The sequence below is a fragment of the Sminthopsis crassicaudata genome, chromosome 1, assembly GCF_048593235.1.
Source record: "Sminthopsis crassicaudata isolate SCR6 chromosome 1, ASM4859323v1, whole genome shotgun sequence".
NCBI lineage: Eukaryota > Metazoa > Chordata > Mammalia > Dasyuromorphia > Dasyuridae > Sminthopsis > Sminthopsis crassicaudata.
Genome location: NC_133617.1, coordinates 227,968,676 through 227,988,006, shown reverse-complemented (window position 1 = coordinate 227,988,006; position 19,331 = coordinate 227,968,676). Strand labels below are relative to the sequence as shown.

Genomic DNA, 19,331 nt, shown 5'->3' with positions numbered 1-19,331 from the left:
AAGAAATTAATAAAAGTTTTTTTTTATTCATTCAGTCATGTTGCCCTTTTGCTATAAAATCTTTATTAGCTCTCTATTTCCTTAAAGATACAATACAAATTCTTCTGCTTAATATTTAAACTTTTTATAGTCTGGTTTCAGGCTTCCATTCTACACTTTACATTACTCTTCTTCTTATACTCTATCTCACAAACAGGTAGAGAAAGAATCTAAAAAGACATTTCCTGTCACAACAGATCTTATCTCATCCTATGTAAAAGATGCTTTTACAGATAATGCTCAGGAGATTTTGATTGCCCTCTTAACAGTCCTGAATGATGGGGTTGTGTTTGGTTTCAGGATTCCTGAAATAGTTCAAAGTTCTAGTTTATGGTTTAAGGTATAATCATAAAAGACCTAGATATTATTGCCAAATGATGAGATTGTACAATCCTATTGATTTATAAATTAATTTCAAATCATGACCCAGTGATTGCCTTAAAACCTGGAATGAGTTAATTGGGAATTGAGCTGGTAACAAATAATGAGCAAATGAAAACTAGCTGTTTATTACACTGTCATGCAGCATACTGCATACTGGCTGTCATCTGAAACCCATTTTGCACACATATATATATATATATATATATATATATATATATATATATATATATATATATATATATATATATATATATATATATAAAATGTTAGCATGAACATATGTATGCATATGTTCATCTCTCACAACTATCCCCTTCTCTGCACTCACATAGGATTTCAGCAGTTTCCTATTTAGGATCTCTGCCTCAAATGTTACCCCTCTTCATGTTATTCCCCTATTCAATGAACTTCATTTTAAACTCTTCCCTCCCATGTCTGCTTAAGAAGCAGCAGTGAATCTCAGGTATTGCTAGAGTTAAATATGAATTCTTCTTTTTTAGCATTTATACCTTACTCTAACCCCCAGCATCTTAAATTGTGGTTTTCAACTCCACATAATGTCACATAATTATGCATGGGCTGCAAAATTATTATTTATTATTAGTAAATGTTTGATTTGTATACCTATTATATATATATACATATATATATATATGTATATATATATATATATTCAGGATCACCTAAATATTTCTCAAGTTAATAGGTGTTGGAAGTAGAAATAGTTTAAGAAACCCTGTAGTAACCTATTGCCAGGTTCCCTTACATATTTTTCAGTTTAGCCAAACTGACTTTGTTTCTGTTTCTTATACATGACATTTGTTATCTCACCTCTGTGCTTTTCTACAGGCTTTTGGTCAGGTTTCCTTTTTTATTTCAATCTCTAAGAATGCCTAAATTTCTTCAAATTTCAATTCAATAGCTACTTCCCAAATGATATATTCCAGTTAGCCCTAGTTTCTAGTGTTCTTTTCCTGAAAGTGCACTGTAATCATTTTGATATATTTTATATGTATGTACATATCTCAAAAAGTATACCTACTATGTACCAGATTCTGCTAGGATTCAAAGTAAAAAAAACCAAAACCAAAAAACTTGCCTTTTATCATAAGGCACTTTTATTCTATTAAGGAGACAATATACACAATACTGTATGTGTGTGTAAAAATATTCATATACACACATATGTACACATATTCATAGATATATACACACAGGACAAAAATAGTTTAATTTTATAGAGCCTGGTACATAAGCAGTATTTAATAAATATTTGTTGAGATAATGATATATTTCCTTTTCAGGTTCTATATAGATGAACCATTTAAAAATAAAACATCCTTTTTTTAAAAATTTATGGACTTATTTTAGAACCTAATCAGTAGCTCATCAAAATCTACATGCACTAGATTTTAAATACTCAGAATATTTTACTGCCACACCACCAGTCCTAAAAATCTAATTGGGAAAGAAGTAAAACTGTTCATAAATTACATGAGCTAGGAGATATTTTCTGCATCCCTGCATATATAAACAGTCAGGTACTCACAAGAATACCCAAACACAGTTTTAGTTCTCTACAGGAGGGAACTCTTTATTCCTCTGCTACTATAGGAGCTAATGACTTTATTACATGTTAATAAGTCTCACTGATGATTATCTCCTGAAAATCAAATGTTCAAATGAATATTTACTTCTATTTTAATTGATATATGAAGATTTATTGTTCTTTCTTTTAACTCTCTCTCCTTTATGACCCACATAATACACTAGACAAGTAATAAGGATTATATTACATAAATATAGATACACAAGTTTGCTCAAAGCATACAGAAGCTCCAGCCATCTTGGTGTATTGACCTATATACCATGAATCATGGTCTTGTGACAGAATAGTTTCTTCAATATGAATAAACCACTTATAGCTTTCATTGTACTCATAGCTACTTCTCTGTTGTGCCTGAGGGGAATTCCAAATATTTCTGAGGAAGATGTTTCTAAATATTTAAAACATTGCTTATAGATGTGTGTCTTTAAATTAAATAACACCCTCTCTAGGAATCCCCTTTTGAATTCCAAATGTATTTGAAGGAAAAAGTGTATTAAGTTGTTATAAATTATTCACACAGAAGTGTGAATTGGCCTACCAATTTTTTTTTTTACAACATGCAAGAAAGAAATTCAGAATTATATGAAAAAAAATGCTAAGGAAATGGCCTGCTAATGGGAATGAACAAAATTTTTTTCTGAGGGCAAATTTGGTTTTTATATGTTCTATACCTTTCCAAAATTTTAAATCTGGATAGAACTATAGAACTTAGAATTTAATGTGTTAATTTATAAAAGCAAACAAAGTAATAACCTGCTTCTTATAGAGGAACACAGTGCTGAGTATCTCAAATGAAATATAGCAATGAGGTTATTTTTGTTTAGTCATTTTTCAGTTTTATCCAACTCTTTGTGACCACTTTTGGAGTTTTCTTGGCAAGAATACTTGTCAAGTTTGTCATTTTCTTCTCACTTCTTCCCTAAGCTACCTGACTCCCTTTACCATTTAATTTCCCTGTTCTCATGTCTTCTGCTTCTGTAACTCTTTCACTAGTTTTGATGTTCTCTTTCCCTAAATAAAGTATGACTTCAGACCCTTTTACTGCTGCCATTAAAAGACATTCTTGGTGAATACCCCCAAACTCAGGTTTGATCATCCTCATTTCATAATTCACAAATTAATGATCAATTCAAGAATCTATTGGATTTGATGGACTTTGAAAGCCATTCCAGCTATAATTTTATGATCCCCAGTTCTGGATCACACTAGATAAGTAAACAGAAACTATCAAACTCAATGCCATGAAATTTGGTAAAGTCAATGGAAAAATAGTCTTGAGAAAAGATTTTTTATTTGTTAAGAAGCATGGGACAGCTAGGTGGCGCAGGGATAGAGCACCAGTCCTGAAGTCAGGAAGCTGAGTTCAAATCCGGCCTCAGACACTTAATACTTCCTAGCAGGACCCTATGTAACCCAATTGCCTCAGGGGAAAAAAAAAAAAAAAGAAACATTAGGGGAATACCAAAGAAGTTTGACCAAAAAAAAAAAAAAAAAAAAAAGGACTACCATTCAGAACTATATATTTCAATTCATTTGAAATGGATTCTTGACTTAAATATGAATAACCATGTCATTTTTATATGGAAGGAAATAAGAATACTTTTCATAATTATGACTAGGATGGGTTTTCATAACTAAGTAATAATGGAAGAAATTTTAAAAAGATTAATAAAATAAAATATCTTATATAAAATTAAACTTTTTCACAAATAAAATATTGCTAAGAAGAGAAACTATATTAAAAGAAAAATATTTCCTTCAAATATTTCTGATAAAGACTTAAAATCTGCTATAAATAACAAGATCCATTCCCCAATAGATTTGAAGAGGTAACCCCAAAACTCTGAAAAATCCTTAAAGGAGAAAACCTCCTTCTACTCTGCTAAGGGAGGGGACTCCACCCCAAGCACAAACAGTTTCATCTTTGTTATCCAGGTGGGGATGGCTCAGTCCCAAAACCCATTGAATTCTATACAAATTCTAACCCTAGCTGAAACCCAGCCAGGAGCCAAGATGGTACTCCACCCACAAGCCTCCTTCATCTTGTAGCCAAAGTCCCCCTATTATAAAAGAGCCAGACTGGAGCCCTCTCTCTGGAGAGGTCCAAAACATGGCAGCCTTACGCCTGGCACCAAAGATCTGGGCCCATTGGAATCCTGCTTCTGGTGCCCTCTTATCTCTACCTTCAACTTTACTAACTAGACTTTACTTCTAAACCCCATAATCTCTTTTATCAATCTGGTTTTCAGGTCTGTAAATTCCTTTACAGGGGACTCTTGCACCCCCACTAGACCTCATTTAACTCTGTATCCTTGCACTGAATCTAAAGGGGTTGCAGGGGAGCCCTATTTGACTCCCTGTACCCCGAACCAACTACTGGACCTCAATTAAACCCTAATTTCATTTAGGTACCCCCAATTCTAGACCTCATTAGATTCATTGGATATGTGGCTATTTCAAGAATCCTTCATGTATTGTCTTCTTCTTATAAGTAAAAGCTTAGTGATTAACTAGCAAATTGCTTGGTTAAGGGAAAGAATTTTGTTTTAGCTTCCTTTTTTACAATATTCTATGTGAAGTTATTCATTGAATAAATAATTAATTAATTCTTTGTTTTTCTTGCAGAAGTGCCATTTATTCTGCTTTTAATAACCTAATCTCCATTGTAATTATATCACTGAAATTTCTCTGAAGGACAATGACTTTCAAAATAAAGTGCTTCTCCTCAATGTTAAATGAAAATATTTTTTAAGCATTTCTCAAGCATCAATGACAAGTTAGTAAGAAAACATATAGCTTTCAAATTTATTTGGTGAAAAAAAATTTAAAGTATTTAAAATGTAAATCAATGTTTGTGTTTTGAAAATGTTTCATATCCTGCTTAACAAAAGAATGTGTGGCTAGCACTTATGTGCTAGGAAAACAATGTACAAAGATGACTAAAAGTCTTTCTTTGAATTGTATATCATCAGAAAGAAATATAAAGTAGTATATTTCCTATCCATTTTGATCCACATTTTGTTCAATCCTTTGAATAGAACTTTCCTCAGCCTTTTCCCCTGAGTTATGAGTTTTAATACAATAATAATGTTAATAAGTAATAACTAATATTTGCATGATGTTTTGAGGCTTGTAAAGTGGTTTATATATGCTAAATTAGTTTATCTTCAAACAAACCTGTGAGATAAATTCTATTATTGTATTTTTAAAATAAGGAAACTGAGGCTGAGAAGTGGAAAAAAAAAGAAAAAAACATTTCCCAGCTCACACAATGAACTATTTTTTTTTCCTGTTCTGATCCTGTGATTTCATCAATGTGGAGAATTCATCTGTACTTCATAGATTAAAGCATCTCAGATACTGAGGTAATAGGTAACTTGTTATGGTCATATGATCATATCATATTCATTCCTTGAACCTAAGTTTTCTTGATTTTAGAGTCAGCTTTCTATCCAAATATATCAAATACACTCTCATTCCTCCTATACATTCCTCCTCATATATAATGATTAGTAAGGATTTGATGGAGCAAGAGGAAACATACTATATAAACTACATAGAGTTTATTAAGGCAATGTGACTCAAAGATTAGAAAAGTCCTAGCAGTTATGAGTGTTATTCAAAGGATCTTCTAAATATGGTAAAGTCTGAAGAGAAAAAAAATTATCTACTACATGTATAGGGTAAGAAAAGATGTAAGGTAGCCTAAGCTCAAAGTCTTCCTCCCGCTGGATTATTCTGGATAGTAGCAACTACATTGGGCATTCTAGTCCATTTGCTTTCTTCTCATTTATTCACTGAGAAGGAAATTCCTGCAATACACTTATGAAGACTCTAGTCTAGTAGATCTATCAATAACAAACCTAGAGAAAAGGGATGTTTAGCTTTTTTATTCCCAATTTTTAGGGTTATGCCCTGTAGAATAATACTTAAACATAGAAAACAACCATTTGTGCTACTCATGAGTAATTTGCATGCTCTATTTTGAGAAATATATGAATATTTTAAGGTTATTAGTATGTCAGGACATTGGCTTCTTTACATATAGTGTATGAAGTTTTCTGCAGTGATACATCACTGATTTTATTATTTTATTTATTTATTTGCAATAGCAAAGTTTTTACAATTAAATAGCAACAGGCTAAGCCATGAAGTACAAAAACTCAGGGTATTGAAATTAATATATAACATCTAAAATAATTCTTTCTTTGAGCTCAATGGTAATTAAATATTAGCTCACATGTTAAGTGACTTGTTCACTATACTTTCATGATTTTGTTTCCTTTCTTATTTATACTAACTTGCTTTTACATGAATAGAACTTTCCTTTTTATCCATACCTACAATTAGGAAATCTAGAAAAGTATTGTCAAACTCAAATAGAAACAAGAGTCCTATGGGCCTCATAATGACTTAGAAAATTGCTTATTGATATTTTTACATTTTGTTGAATTTTTATTTTGTTCAGAGGAAGTGATCCGATATATAAACTGATGGAAATACTTATTATCATCCTCAGCAGGATTTCTAGAAATACACAGTGGATTATCACATATTATTTCCATGGGAAAGAAAGAGAAGGGAAGTGAAGGAGAAAGGGAGAGTAGAAAGAAGGAGAGAGGAAGTAGAGGGAAAGAGAAGGAGGAAGAGATGGAGAAAGAAAGGGAGAGGAGGAGAGAATAGAAAAGAGAGACTAGAGAGAAAGGGTAAGAAGGAGGAAATGGGAAAAATTAGAGAAGGAGGGAAAATAAAACAAAAGAGAAGGAAGGAAAAGAAGGGAAATGTCACTCTGACTGCTTGGTACAGTAGTTTCTAAGTTTCTCAATGTGACAGACAAGAGATTGTGACTATCAGGGTTCTAATGTCACCAGAGAGATCTAAAAGAGCACACCTAGAAATACTATAGAGATAACACAAGAAGTTGCTAGTGTAAGATAACAAAAAGGGTAAATGGTCCATGACTATTCCTGGGAAAAAATTACTTTTAGTTGCAGCTTTTTAATTATGATATTTTTAGTTATTTTAGATTATAATGTGATTTTTTTTTTCCTTTGGATGACTTAAAGCATGGAAGAATCAAATAATCTCAGTAAGAAATTCAGTATATTTTTTTTCTGCAGTTCTAGGAGAGATAAAAGTAAAGAACCAAATTTAAACTAATTCCTAGAATATAATGTGCAAATTACTTTCTATATTTTTATACTCTAGATCAAACTGAGAAGAAACATGGTCAAGCTAAGGTGAAAGTAGGAAGGGAGGCAAATATCTTCTGAACGTAGAACACCTTTCTAAACAACTTACATCCATAAAAGCAGTAAGAAAATCATATTCCAAGCTAAGCCATGGGTACCCCTCAATCAGATATTTGGGGTATACTTTATCCTAATCGCTTCATGTATGGAGAACATAGTCCTTATTTCCTTCTATATTAGGCTACTTCATTTTTCTGAATTTAATTTTCATAATAGTAAAATGCAAATATAAATGATAAGAACACATGTAACACGTGACTAATGATGAAAATTTTATTTAAAAGGGAGAGCTTCTGATCAGTTTCTGACATTACTCTATCCTGTCTCCCTCTCACAAAATGATGCTAAAAATAGGAAGGCCAAGTTTGGGGCCCAAATGATCTCCTTTAAAATTGTTATTAATATTTTGGTTTTTAATATAACCTACATTTATCAATACATAAAAAAGAATAAAACAAAGGAAAAATAAACAGTTCGATGAAACAAACCAATAAATCAATTCCACAGCTTTTGCAAAGGGGGAGGTAGGTGTACCTTCTCAAATCTCTGTTCATTATATTTTTTGTTTTGTGGCTCTTTCTATTTTCATTGTTGTCAACTTAAAGGATTGTTGGAGCATTTGTGTTGGACAAATGGCATATTTTTTTTCAAAATTCATTGTGCTGCTGAAATTTGCAAATTGTTAGGGTGGTAATACTTGTTAACATTAATGATGTGGGGCAAATCTAGTGCAATCCATTTTTTAAAAATATCAAATAATTATTTCCGAGCATTGTAGACCTAATTACTTAAACTTTTGAATTAAGAAAATATATTCCAAGGAGCATATTAAAAAAGCTTAAAAAGTGGAAGCTATTCCTAAGCTTGAAGTATATTTTAAACACTATTTTAAAAATTTTTAAATAATGCAAAATGAAATTTCCTATCTTTAATAAGTATTGTGTAGAAAAAATAATCCTAGATATGATATACAAAGTATTTACCTAGGTAGACAAGATCTAAGTAACAAGTTTAACTCTAAAATATAAGGAGGCAACTTCTAATGGTCTGAAGTAATGTTATCAGTATGCACAAAAATAGTTCAAAAATGCAAAATATTATCAATCTATTCTTCATTTTAAAGTACATTTTATAGTTTGTAGTTCCAAAACACTGAAATTCTTTTTGTTTCAATTATCCTTGAACTTCTTTCCCAAATGGCTCATTGTAATTTCTTGCCATGATAAATAAAGCACTCAGAAAATCATTGTTGTATCTTATAAAGTATAATTATGAATACCAAAATTCATACTATACAGTTGAAGATATATGGGTATATGAAAAAGAGTGGTAGGTTTAAGTTTATATTAATTTTTTTTTACCCAGGGATATTCTGGATGTTTCTTTTAAAATAAAATTCTACATCTATTCCACAAAAAGACAACATCTATAGGGGAACTTACCATCTCTTCCTTTAATCTACTATCTTTTTCAAATTTTTCTATTTCTATTGAGGATTCCACCATTCTCCCGGGCATTCTGGTTTATAACACCAGTCAGTCTTGACTTTTCCTTTACCTCTGAGTATCTGATCAAGTGTCAGTCCTGACCTCTATATCTTTTAAATCAATTTCCTATATTCTACTTAGATGGTCAGCACTCTATTTGTATCCTCATTACACTTTTTTAAAACAAAAATATGTATTCTTCTAACTGTTCTTGGCTCACATCCCTAAATATTCTTTCTAAAGCACATTCTGCTTTTGTCAGTCTCCTATTTTTAAAAGTTTCAATGTCTCTCTGTTGATTTTAGGATAAAAAATGAAATCCTAGTCTGACTTTTTAAGCCTTTATGATGAGGTTCCAACAAAAGATTATAGAACTCTATCACATTATTTCTCTTCATATATATCTTTTAGGACCAAGTATTGGACTAAGGGATCTTTCCAGCATTCACCACTTTGCCTCTTTTCTTCATTTAGTCATACATTCTATTGCCCATGAGTGCCCAAAGGGCATTCCTTACTCTCCTCTGCTTTTCAGAATACTGATATTCCTTCAGAGCTCAGGTCAGGTTTTATCCTCCTTCATGAATTCTTCACTTTTACCCCTCAATATTTAGTTTTCTTTCTACCTCAAATTCACTTATCATTATTATTTTGTTGCCATCTTCCTCCTCCTCCTCCTCTTCCTCTTCCTCCTCCTCATCATCACTACTACCATCATCATTTTCATTGCCTCCTCCTCATCATTGTCATCATCAATGTCATCTTACCGTATCCCTCCCTCAATTAGAATATAAGCTTTTTGACAACAAAGACCACTTAATATTTATTTTTGTACTACTAATTCGTTAAAAAATAGTGAGATTACTGAATTCAATTGAATGTTGCTGTGATTAAGAAAGTAGAAATTCATTTAAAGGTATTATAGAATTCATAATAGCTTTTTATCATCATAAATTTTATCAATTAGTAAACTCTAAATTTTACAAATACTATATCATGTGGAATTTAATGAAATTATTTGAAATTTAAAATCGTACCTTATGCTTAAAATATCTTGTAATTAGTACTCAAGGATTCTCCTAAACTCAGGTTTGCTTTTTGTCTGTTTGTTTTTTTTTAATAGATTTTTGTTACAAAGTAGTATGTTTCTTTGAATGCAATGAGAGCTCACTTCTTTTTGTTGGTAATGGTTTTGCTTAGTTTGCCCTAGGAACTCTGATCTTCCAAAAAGAGTAGTTTAGAGTTCCAGGTTATTGAGTTCAATTTAATTGAAGTTTTATTGAAATTTTTGAAACCAGATGCAAATGAGACTTTGTACTCTTTTTCAAAATTTTATTATCTCCCCTTAAATATGCATTTGCATAGTTAACTATATTTGACTTAATAAGGGAAAATGTTTTTCAGTTTAATTATAATAAAATTTAACCTGAAATAGCTTATTGTAAAAATTGCAAAAGCGATTTCCAGATGAATAGTTCTCAAAATTATTGTGGAAGCACAGAAGTTTCAAAGGCCAGGTTTTGTGGGGGGTTTTTTCCCTCTTAACATAACAAGTTTTGAAAGGAGATGGTAATGATAAAGTCAGAATATAAAGGTCTGCAATACTGTTTATATTTTTGTCTTTTTTTAAAAACTTTCTCCCATCATATATAATCCTGATTATGATATTTTAGCTAGTGGGCACAATAGAAGTTGCTGTATCCTTCACCCAAAAGGAAAATGCTTATTTTATAGGTTTATTTTTCCTCCCAAATAATATTCAAAGACTAAAGTAATGTGGGTCTATTTTATGGCATTACATATAATTATTATTACCAAATAAGTGACACATTTCGCTATAGCCTCAGGAGTTGTAATTCTCTCCATTTCTTGCACACCCCCACAGTACACTCTGACTCTGTTCTTACCCAAGTAGCAGCAAAACTGAGTAGGCGGCAAACGCAGGCAGCACATGGGCGACTTGGTGAATGTGAAACTGTGTAAATCAACATGCTTAAGTGTTCCTCCACTCTTTCTCCCTGTAAACAATCAAAGGCTATGATTTTAATTCATTCTTGCCTCATTCATAATGAATTCAAGTTGTCCTTTTTGGGCTTCTAAAAAAGGCATCTGTGGAAACCTTAATTGTTTACATGTATATGAATATATATTTGTAAATATATGTATGTATAGACACATATGTATAAGTGGTTATATACATGTTTGTATTATATGTATATTTAAAAATAGATGGACACTAGGAATTCTACAGAAAAATCAAAGGAAAATGGAATTGATAAAATAAATTTCTTCTTTCTTCTACTTCAGAGAATTGGAAATTCCAAATCTCATTGATTCTTCCATATCTATCATACAATAAGGAAATTTAAAGATCTGTTTCTTGATTATGAAGGGAAAATAACCCTTAAAATATCTTCGTCACATAAAAATGAACTCCATTAATTTCAGTTGACAAGACATGTATATGATAGATCATTTAAAAGTTGAAATCATCACTTGTCTTTCTCCTTTCTTCTCAGGCTCACTAAAAGGATGTTTTTGTCATTAAAGAGACCATCAATTCCTGTTGGCACAAAAAGGGCATAAAATATGCTGAATGGAAACATTCTGACAGTTTTTTTTACAGCATTGTCAACATTTATCTCTAAGATACACTGAAAGGTTTCTTGAAATAAAGAAGAGATTAGTCTTCACATTCAGATAGAAAGTTAGAAATTATCTGGGCCACAGTACTTTGGATTTTTTGGAAAGAAGAAACTATAGAATTAAAAAGCATCAGCACACATCACCAGCATTATCATTATTATAGATCGCTGGCCCTGACTGTGTCTTGGCAGAAGCATCTAGTGGGCTCACTGGCACAGAAGCATAGCCAACATAGAATATCTAGCTACACAGAGCTCTGGGGTTCCCCTGTCATTTATCCAAGGTTTCTACTGTGCAGAATAAAATAACTGCTTCTGCAACAACTATTCTAAGAAAGCATTCCAAATTGGAGCCTATCCTACTCTATACTAGTGTCCTTAAAATCAAATTGCAAATACTACTCTTGAGTCTAAGGTTAATACAATCAATAACAACACAGACCAGATAAAGACTTGCCCTTTACTAAATTTCACTTTATAAAACAAAACAAAACAAAACTTTAGACTGTTCATAATGGACCAATATGTCACCAAGGAACACTGTACCCAAAACTAATTCCAACATGACAAGAGAAAATTTAATAAAGAATATATCCTTACTTGTCACTATAGCCTGCAAGTTACTCCCAAGTGTGAAGATTCCACTTGGTGCTGGACTGCCTAGTGAGAAAGTTAGAATGAGAAAATCTTAAGAATTTATCTGCCTCTGCCCTTATATCCTTTCTTTCTCTCTCTGTCTTGGTCTGTCTATCTGTCTAAATTTTTCTCTCTCATATCAAGTCTAAATTAATCACTAAGAAGTCCTATCCATTGGTCTTAGTTCTTCCCTCTTAGGGATGATGTTAAGAGACTACATGATTAATTATCTCATTTGGTCTTTATCATCTACTTTGTTCAATATTTGAATAAATATAGTCATTTTGTTGTAAAGGAAGATGAATTCTCCCACATCCCATAAAAGCAGATATGGAGCTTGGTCTTGAGTCTTTCACTATTTTGCTTCTACTGCTATAATTTATATGTAGCAGCATTCAGGAAAAATGTGATATCTGGATTGCTTCTGATACTGTTTCAGTAAGTTATGTACTTTTCCTTGCTGTGTTTTTGTGGGAGTGATGGTGATTTTGGTGCAAAGGTTTCAGGTTTAATTCTCTTGTGTCTTTTCCAAGATCAGTTAAATTTCTTGGAGCAAGACTAGATCAGTGATTAGCAGAAAAGTAGGACTTGTGGACTTAACTCTTTTCAGACCATTTGAAAGTTCAAAAATAGAGCATCATGACTGAAGCAATTACAGATCAAAAGTGCTTAATTATAATAGGATCAATAAGAAAATGATAGAAAAACAATATTAATCATTTTACAAGGTTTGTCTGCCCTTGTCAGTATAATATGCTCTAAAAAGACATCTACTTTTTCTTTCCCCCATTGAAACTCACCTAAGGAGGGAAATCTTTCCCTTCTCCATGAAATCAAAACAATTCAATTAAATGAAATCATAAAAGCATCACCATTAACCTACTAATTCAGTAATCTAACTGAATGTAAAAATGTGCTCTTATTTTTATGATGATTGTATGTATCATTCTCAGCATCTCATTATCCAAAGAAGTCAATTCTATAGACACTCAAACTCCATAGTCAGAAGTAATCATTTTAAAACTGAGAGGCTAGTTGGGGGAATATGAAAACTGAAGTAACTGTCTGATACAATCTAGGAATCAGAAAAAGTAGAAGGAAAGTTCCACTGGTACTGCAATAAAATAATTACATGCCTCATTTTCCCCTAAATGACGGGCCTTCAGCAAAGATGTTTTGGGACAGTTCAGTCTTCCTGTACACTTCAAATTATATTATTTAGATTCATGCCTACTGCCTATATATGCCAACCCCTGAATTTATTGCTTGAATAATTGATTTTTTATTTTTAACAAGCAGATCACATCTTGTAATACATTTCCTTCTTAATTTTTCTCTTAGAATTCTTATCTTACTTCAAGTTTAATTTCTATGACCCACAGGAAAATTTCACTGATTACTCAGGTTGCAAATATTCTCCCTGTTACTTTATTTGTAAAATATGTAAAAAAAAATACCCATTGTTTTCCCGACTCTCCCCATCTCCCAGTACAATGTAAGTTTCTTAAGGGCAAGAACTGTCTTTTGATTTGTCATTGTATTCTAGGCATCAAGAACAATAATTTGCGAAAAGTAAACATTAACTTCTTGTTACTTGATCATTACTCACATAGATATGAAAAGATCACAGCTTTAAGGAATGGATTTAATGGTGGTTATAGGTTAAAAGCCCAGATGGAGGTCAATGAAAGCTTTGCCATTATAAGGTATAATTTGGAGGAAACCTTAAGTTAGGGATGCAGGCAAGCATAATCAGTATTTTGAAATTGATAAGTTATACTACTGGTACATAGCTATCAAGTATATCACTAATTGTGTTATTATTTATATTATATTATTTATAATTAATATAATTTTAATAATATAATATGTTATAATACAAATAAATAATTATAAATATTATAAATATAAATTAATATAATATATAGTATAAGAATTATTTATATATAAATATATTTATAATAATAAAATTAAATATTTATATTGTATACTATAGGTTTTAATGTCCTATGAGGGAAATTAGATTGAAAAGACATCATTAAAAATTCTAGATGACAGATTTGAACTCAATAAATATTTAGGGAGGAAGTTTTGGATGCTAAGTGTCATAATAAAAACAGAAAACACTAAAATAATCAGCATTCATCATTACTGTTTTACATGGTGTCCCTTTGCTTTTGTTCTTTAAAGAAGGGAAAAATTGAATAAAAGTAGCATTTAGCTAGCATCAAAAGAGCATACAGGGACCTGCACTGAGGACCATGTTCAGTTAGGAGATCTGCCTCCTTTGCAACTCCATCTCCTACTCCTTTATGATATGTGTGGCGTTCAGCAATTATGGACATTTTTTTGTATTGAAGTTTCCTCTTATATGAAATGAGGGGTTTAATTTAGTTTTTTTTTCCTTAGGTCTCTTCTATCTATAAATAATTTGGTGGTTTAAATTCTAGGATCTAAACCTTATGAAATGATTTTTTATTCTTTTGATGACTCCAAAAAGCTTCTATGATGTGTCCAGTTGATTAACATAAGAATTATTTAATCTTTCAATAATACTAAGCATATATACTGCTTTAAATATTTCCAAGTTTTTTTTTATTACAAATTTTATCTTATTTGATCCTCATTCCAACCCTAAAAGGTAGGTATAATTCATACCTTCATTTGACAGAGGAAATGAGGCAGATAGAGTTGGAGTGGCTTTCCCACTGACACAAAACTACTAAGTATCTGATTCTGGATTTGCACGCAGGTGATTCTGCTTATTCTACTCAAGTCTTCCCACTACACGACCTAGTTGTTCTCTTCCCAACCAGTGGCTTAAATTGATTTACTGATTTACTTCAAGGTTATCAGAGAAATTACTTCTAGGCCTTAGATAATGGAAGTTTTTATTAGTTTAAACTTTATATCACAAAACCTTATTAAAAAGTACCAACTTTTAATGAGTTGGATTCTCTGAATGTCCCCATCATACACTGAGATATATATTATATATCAGAGTATTGTAAGTTCAATTTTAGATGCCATTCCATTCATCCATTAGTCAATTAACAAGTATGTATTTAATAAATACAATGTGCCAGATAGAGTACTATGGTGTTAGCTATAAAACACAGAACCAAGATAGTCTCTGCTTTCGAGGACCTTATATTCTAATAGGGAGACTACATGTACCTATAAAAGTATATAAAAACCCATTGTTTATTCCTTAAAAATGGAATGACATCAATATCAAGAACACTAAGATGATTAACGACTTGAATATCAAGCATTATAGTCATTTTTTATTTAAATATATATATCTAAAACCTTTCTTCTATAAAACCTACATTTATGGCTAGTGAGGCACAAAACTGCTGCCCTGATGTAAGCTTCAGCCTGAATTACTGCAATAATCTGTTGATTGGTCTTCCTACCTTCAAGTCTTTTCCTACTATGATCCCCTCCCCCTTTCAGTGGCTAAAGGGATCTCAATGCTTAGGTCTGACAATGTCATTTTCCATGTTCTTACATTTTATTCTCTTGAATTCAATCTTCAATCCAATGACACTGAATTCTTACTATGTTTGAATTAATACTCTACCTCCAGCTCCCTGAATTTTTATTTCCCTCACATCTGGAAAGCTATTCTTTTTCAACTCCACCTTCAGACTCCAGACTCAATGCTTAATCTCACCTTTTGCAAGAAATATTTGCAGTTCCCTTCTCTGAATTATTCAGGGATATTCTCTTAAATTATCTCCCATTTTATACTGTATGTATTTTTGTATATATAAGTTTGATTGCATGTTATTTCACACACTAAAATGTCAGATCCTTGAAGGACTCTTTTTGTTTTTCTTTCCATCATTAGTATTAAGCGTAGTGCCAGGCATAAAGTAAAGGCTTAATAAATGTTTATTGTCTGACTTTATAAAAGGAAGCTGAACATTTTAAGTAAAGTATGAATGAAACCATAGACTCCAAAAGATAAATGAATGGAGAAGGGTGTGGGGAACAGCAAGTACAAAGATATGGACATAGGAGATGGAGAGGCTTGCATGAAGAACGACCAGACCAGTTTTACTGGACTATAAAGTAAAAAGATGGGAGTGAAGTGTAATAAAGCACAGTGGGCAAGATGAAGTCAATTTGTAAAGTTAAATGCTGAAAAGTTCATATTTTATCCTATTGGAAATAGGCTATGAGTGAAGTTTATGGAGGGTGTGTGTGTGTGTGTGTGTGTGTGTGTGTGTGATAAAGTATAGGTTACAGAAGGAAGAAACTCAAAGCAGGAAGATCAATTAGAAAGTTAAAAAAATGGTCTAGGAGAGAGGGACAGTGTGAGGTAGTGGTCATGTGAGAGGAGAAACAACATGTGAGAAGTGTGGAAATACCAAAATTTGGCAAGAGTGTGTATATTGGGAAGGGGAGAGTAAATACCTGAGAAGAACACTGAAGATGTTAAAGTGAATTAATAGAAGAATAGTGGTGATCTTGACAGTAACAGAGAAATTCAGAAGATGGTTGGATGGGTTTGGCAAGGAAAAATTCTACTTACAAATGTTTTGGATATGTAAAGTTTGAAACACTTATAGTATGGCTATAGTTGGAAACATCTAATTGGGAGCTGATGAGATAGGGCTGGAATTTAGAATAGAGAAACACCAGAAGTTTAGACAGCAAGTGGTATTGTTTTAATGAACACCATAGTATGAAAACTGTGGAGGTGTTGAAACATATGTCAGTAGAGAATATTTTCTAAGTTTACGCACACACATTTATATATATATATATATATATATATATATATATATATGTATATATATATGTATATATATACATATATATATATATAATTGCTATATTTCCCAATTCAATTCAACCCCTTCATATATTTCAAAGAAATTCATTTTTGTTAACAGACTTCCAATCCCATTTAAATAGTATTTGTAGCTCCTTTTTTGTCCTGTAATATTACTAGCTGTATCTTATGATAGAGTTTTGTATTTACTTCATACAAAGAGAAAAGGTTTAGCTCCCCAATATTAGAAGATAAAAGCTAAGGATAAAGAAAATGACAAAAACTATCTTCACCTTATTACTTTTTTCTTTAGAATTCTAATACCTAACTAGATACAATTTCTGAAATAAAGCAAGCTTTCTGTGGTTGTGAAAGCTATCTGATGGATAGAAATGGATCCTTGAAAGATGTACTTAGGGGAAAAAGGAATAGTATCACATACAATCCCCTAAGTATGGCGTTCTGATTTTAACTTCTGATAAAGGATTCAACCAGAGGCAGAAATGAGATCTTAAAGCACTTAAAATCTATTCTTGGAAATGCAATGTGAGAAGAAATGCTGAGAAGGAAAGTCATTTACATTACACATCTCACAATATACAAATCAACTAAGCAGAACAAAAGGTAAAATTTCACCAATTGAGCTCTATTTCCCCATTCATTGGGCAAAAGTGATCCAAAATCTGAGAACATTGTAGGCAGTATATAAATGCTTAGTTCCTTTCCCTCCTCCAAGCTCCAAGAATAGTTTATCTCTAGAATAAAGTATGCATAGTCTGTCCATCCATCCAATCAATCAATCAATCAATCTTTATCAAATGCTTGCCATGTGTTAGGCCCTTTATAAAGAGACAAAATAAAATCTCTGCTCTTAAAAAGCTTACAATCTAATGAGGTAAGACAACATGCAAACACATTACACAAAGTGTGTTATGTACAGGACAAATAGGAATTAATTAACAGAGGGAAGGCATGAGAAAGAAAAATTAAAGGCATTCATGATCAGGTTTCAAATGACTTTTCCAAACATTTTCTCCCTAAAAACATTATATTCAAGTCAAATTTGTTTACCAGCTTCTCTCTGAACTTGTTTCATTTACCCATTTATGTATTTTCACAAAAAAACAAAACAAAACAAAAAAACTTACCATCTTGGAAAGCATTGCAATGTCATATTTGTTTCTCAGAATCATTTTTCCCCTGAAGTTCAGTTCCACAACCCCCTTCTTCTACTTCTTAATAGCCCTTTCCTTCTTTACTTACTTTGTTTTTACTTATATGTCTATATATGTTACATTTCCTTTAGTAAGAATGTAAAATTCCTGAGGATAGGTATTGCTCTCTTTTTGGAACTAAATTCACTTGAGTGTAGCAATTAATTAACACGTTTGTTGAATTCACTTTGTAGGCAAACTACAGTCTCATAAGTTTCCATTGAAACAGTTAATTCCTTAGCCATTTTGGTTTTCTAAAGGTGCAGCAGCAGGTAAAGCAGTGGTTAAATGGGTCAGGTCTTACTGTGGTGTAATTGTCTGGAGTCTATGAAGGAAGTAGTTATCCTTATACAGGAAACCATGAAAGCCTCCTAAGGGATAAAGGATAGGACTTTTAATAGCCAGAATGAGCAATCTTATTACAACTCCTTATTTCTAAATATACCTCTTGGTGTCTTTGATGTCTAACCAAGCTCTAAGCACTCCATAGGGTCTGCTTCATCTGCTCTCATTGCCATTGCAATAAATTATTCTCATCTACCTATGTCAGAAGAAATCTTCACATGCTTGGGTTAGACACCCCCTAACTCAATGATGGGTTTGAGACCTCTGTTTAGTCAGTCTGGTTTAGTCAGTCTGCTGAAATGGTTTACCAGACTATGGTTTATATGCATACTACAGCTTCCTGAAGCCACAGGTGAGAATTAGTGGGATCAAGTGGACATCAGCTCTGAAAAGAACTCGGCAGCCCTCCCACCAGAGGTACTAGGCTTCCACGAACACACCTTATACCTAGAAGAAGTATGAGACTATCAAACTGAATGTCTACAAAGACATTGGGCTGACCTCATTGTTATATGCCTATGGAACCTGGACAATATATCAGCTCAATGCCAGGAAACGGAATCATTTCCATTTCAATTGTATTAGGAAGATTCTGAAAGGATAAGATACCAGAAACTGATGTCTTTTCTTCAATTAAACTGCCAAACATTTAAATTCTATTGCACAGAGGACAGCTCTGATAAGCTGACCACATTGCTTGAATACCAAAAGCATGCATGCCAAAAAGACTATATTATGAAGGGCAAGAAAAACTCATAGAAAAAGGTACAAGGACACTCTGTCTTAAGAACTTTGGAAGTGATTATGTGACATGGCAAACACTGGCACATGACTACCAAACATTGCATACTCTCATTAGAGAAAGAGCTATGCTCTGTGAGCAAAGCAGAATTGAAGTAGCTCAAAAGAAACATGAGATATGCAAATTTAGAGA

At 32.2% G+C, this 19,331-nt stretch overlaps 1 protein-coding gene across 10 annotated transcripts in view; it reads right to left on the bottom strand.

Annotated features, from left to right (window-relative positions):
• DLGAP1 (DLG associated protein 1) overlaps positions 1-19,331 on the bottom strand; it is a 1,106,389-nt gene that overhangs the window by 875,333 nt on the left and 211,725 nt on the right. Inside the window, exon 3 of one of the 10 annotated variants that reach the window (XM_074275733.1) lies at positions 10,679-10,789. The exons of 8 other annotated variants lie outside the window; for them this stretch is intronic. The gene's annotated coding sequence lies outside the window, so the exon portion shown is untranslated. Of the gene's footprint in view, positions 1-10,678; positions 13,906-19,331 lie in introns of those variants that run through there. One more of the 10 variants, XM_074275746.1, reaches the window with a different exon arrangement.